Raw genomic sequence first — 4,076 nt, 5'->3', positions numbered from 1 at the left:
AGTTCCGTTTCGGAACCAAGAATTTCGCGAATCTAAATTACGTGAAATTCCAAAATTATACTCAACGGAAGGGGGAGTCGATTTCTGATTTGGCTTCGGAGATTGAGAGGTTGGCGCAGGCTTCCTTTTGTGATTGTCCAATGGAAGTCAGGGATAAGCTGGCCGCCTCTCAGTTCGTCTCCGCCCTGGCCAATGAGGAAATGAGGAGGACGCTGAGGCTAGGCGGTTTCAATACTCTCAGGGCGGCTGTGATCAGAGCCCTGGAGATTGAGGCCGTCGGGTCTGTGGCCCCTGGTCCTTGCCGTGTTAAGGACTGCATTCAGGGTGTCACTTGTTTTCCCAAGGGAAAGTTGGAGAAGAGGACTGATCCGCACGATTTGGGAGGATACTGGGAATCGCTCGAAGCATTCTTCCGGTATCCTCCCCGTGCCCGCGCATTGCGCCCATCCCCGGGGGGGGAGAAACGGTCCCCCCGGTAGACACTCTGTCTCATAGCGGTAGGACGGGGCCACTCCATCCCGCCGCCAACCGTCCCGGGGCCGCATTTAGTGGCGGGCTGCGAGCCCCAACTCGCAACCGCCTTCGACCCCGTTTCTACCCCTCGGTGGCCGGGAGCTGATGGCCGCTCCAGGCCACCGAGGGTGTCTCCCCGTGGGCCGGAGCCACCCGGTCCGACCCATCGCCGCCTGGCGGGAGGAGGCTCCCCTCAGGGCCCCCCTCCCAGCCAGGGTCATCCGCCGCGCAAAGGCCGCCGCCCGCGACGCCTGGCGCCCGGGCGTCGCCCTCGCGCCACCATACGAGCGCGAGCCTCAGCGCGCCGCTGAAGCTCGCGCTCCCTTCCCGCGGCCTTCTTCTGCAGCATTACGGTCTCGCAGAAGGAGGCCACGGCCCTCCACTTCTCCTCGCTGCCGAGCATGGCGCGCACCACGCCCGGCAGCGAGACTTCCCGCCCTATGACGCCGACCAGGGCACGGCTCTCCCCCTCCCACGCTGGGCAAACCTGGAGGGTATGATCAGCCGTGTCCTGCTCGGCATCACAATGGCAGCAACGCGCCGTCGGCTCCTTCCCTATCCGGAACAGGTATCTTCCGAAGCTACCATGCCAGGAAAATACCTGTGCCATCCGGTAAGTGAGGCTTTCATGGCCTCTGTCCAGCCACTCACTCAGGAGTGGCGGAACAGCCCCGACTGTCCGGTGCCCTGCGGTTGGCAGGGACAACCGCTCCTGCCACGCGAGCACCACAAACTGCCGGGCCTGGCGCTTCAAATCGCCCCAGGCAGGTTCCTGCTCTCCCGGGACCGCCCCCACTCCCGCGCGACGGTCGACACGATGACGATACATCATCGCGTGCGACCGCGCGAGGAGATCCATGGGCGGCATCCCCGCAAGAACCGTCGCCGCCTCATGCGACACGGTCCGGTAGCCACGGACGACCCTCAGCGCCATCCGCCTCTGCACCCGACGCAGCATCGGCATGCTGCGCCGGGAGGCTGCCAGGTCGTCCGCCTAGACGGGGGCCCCGTATAGGGCCACAGACTGAACCATTGCCACATAGAGGCGGCGAACTCGTCCCGCCGGGCCCCCAAGGTTGGGGAGGATCCGGCCAAAAGCTGAGGCCATCCTCTCCAACCGGGGAACCAGGCAGCGGAAATGCTCCTCGAAGCGCCAGTGGCTATCGAGGATCAGCCCCAGATACCTCATCCGGGGCTTCACCTCGATATCAGCCCCACCCACCCGGATCAGAAGGGGTGGCGGATCCTGCCGAGGTGAATGGAACGCTACCACCTCGGTCTTATGGACCGCCACCGTCATCCCCATCCCCCTGATCCGGTCGACGACGCGTTGCGCCCCCTCCTCGGCGAGGCGCTTGGCCCTCCACCACTGAGCCCCGACGGCCAGCACCAGTGTGTCATCTGCGTAACACACGGCACTGACGCCGTCGGGGAGAGTAGCTTACCACTTGTTTACTAGCTAAGTGCTTTCTTACCAGCGTACAGCTTCCTTAATTGCTTACTTGTTGCTTACTAGCTTGCAGCTTGCTTACTAGCATACCTCTTACTTACTAGCTTCCAGCTCGCTTACTAGCTCACTGCTTGCTTACTAGCTTATTGCTTGCTTACTAGCATTCTGCTTTCTTACTAGCTCCCTGCTCGACTACTTGCTCACTGCATGATTACCAGCTTACTGCTTCCTTACTTGCTCACCGCTTGCATGCTTGCTCACTGGCTGCATAATAGCTTACTGCTTGCTATCAAGCTAATAGCATTCATGCCAGTTTACTGCTTGCTTACTATCTTACAGTTTGCATACTAGCTTACTGCTTGCTTAATGGCATACTGCTTCCCTACTAACCTGCTGCTTGTGTTCTAGCTCACTGCTTGCTTACTAGCACGCTGCTTGCTTACAAGCATACTGCTTCAACACTAGCTTCCTGCTTGCTTACTAGCACACTGCTTGCTTACTAGCTAACTACTTGCTTACTTGCTAACTGCTTTCATATCAGCATACTGCTTGCCAACAAGCTTACTTGTTGCTTGCTAGCTTACTGCTTGCTTACTAGCATACTGCTGCCTGACCTGCACCCCGCTCGCTTATTTTCTCACTGCATGCTTACTAGCTTACTTGTAGCCTACAGGCTTACTGCTACCTTACTAGCTTCCACCTCGCTTACTAGCATACTGCTTGCTTACATGCTTGCTGCTTGCTTAATAGCTTACTGCTTGCTTACTAGCATACAGCTTTCTTACTATCTAAGTGCTTTCTTATTAGCCAGATGGTTCCTTACTAGCTTACTGGTTGCTTACAAGCTCATCGCGTACTTACAAGCTTACTGGTTGCTTACTAGGTTACTGCTTGCATACTAACTCACTGCACGATTACTAGCTCACTGGTTGCTTACTATTTTACTGCTTGCTCACTAGCTGACTGCTTTATTACTGGCCAGCTGCTTGTTTACAAGCTTACTGCTCGCTTACTAGCTTACTCCTTTCTTACCAGCTTCCTCTTGGCTTACTAGCTCACTGGTTGCTTACAGTCTTATTACTTGCCTACAATCTTACTGTTTGCCTACAGGCTTAGAGCATTCTTACTAGCATCCTGCTTGCTTACTAGCTCACTGCATGCTTACTAGCTTACTGCATGCTTACTACCTTACTGTCTGCTTACTCGCATACTGCTTGCTTACTAGCCTGCTGCTTGCCTTCTCAGTTAGTGCTTCCTTACTAGCTTAGAGCTTGCTTACTAGATAACTGCTTCCTTACTAGCCTTCTCGTTGATTTCAGGCTTATTGCTTGCCTACTAGCCTGCTGCTTGCATACTAGCGTATTGCTTGCTTAATGGCATACTGCTAACTTACTCGCTTACTGCTTGCTTACTAGCCAGCAGCTTGCTTTATAGCTTAGTGGTTCCTTACTAGCGTCCTGCTTGCTTACTAACCTACTGCTTACTTACTAGCTTACGACATCCTTACTAGCTCCCTGCTTGCTTACTAGCCCGCCGTTTGCTTTCTAGCATACTGCTTGCTTACTTGCTTACTGCTAGCATACTGGCTTACTGCATGCTTACTATCTTACTACTTGCTAACTAGCTTACTGCCTCTTTTCTACCTAACTGCTTTCCTACTACATACCTTCATTCTTCCTAACTTACTGCCTCCATACTAAGTTGCTGCTCCCTTATTAGCTGTCTACTCGCTTACTAGATCACTGCTTGCATACTAGCTTACTGCTTCTTTACAAGCTAATCGCTTTCATGCCACATTGCTGCTTGCTTACCAGCATACCGGTTGCTTACTAGCCTACTGCATGCTTACTAGCATACTGCTCTCTTACTAGCTCCCTGCTTGTTTACTAGCCCGCCGCCGGATTTCCAGCATACTGCTTGCTTACTAGCTTCCTACTTGATTAATATCTTGGTTGCTTGCTAGCCTGTTGCTGGCTTACTAGCATTCTGCTCTCTTACTAGTTCCCTGCTCGCTTACTAACTTACTGCTCGCATACTAACTTACTTCAGGCTTACTGGCTTACTACACCCCTACTAGCTACCCGCTTTCTTACCAGCTTACTGCTTGCATACT

Source organism: Colletes latitarsis, chromosome 14, assembly GCF_051014445.1.
Source record: "Colletes latitarsis isolate SP2378_abdomen chromosome 14, iyColLati1, whole genome shotgun sequence".
Taxonomy (NCBI): domain Eukaryota; kingdom Metazoa; phylum Arthropoda; class Insecta; order Hymenoptera; family Colletidae; genus Colletes; species Colletes latitarsis.
This window is presented reverse-complemented; position numbering follows the sequence as displayed.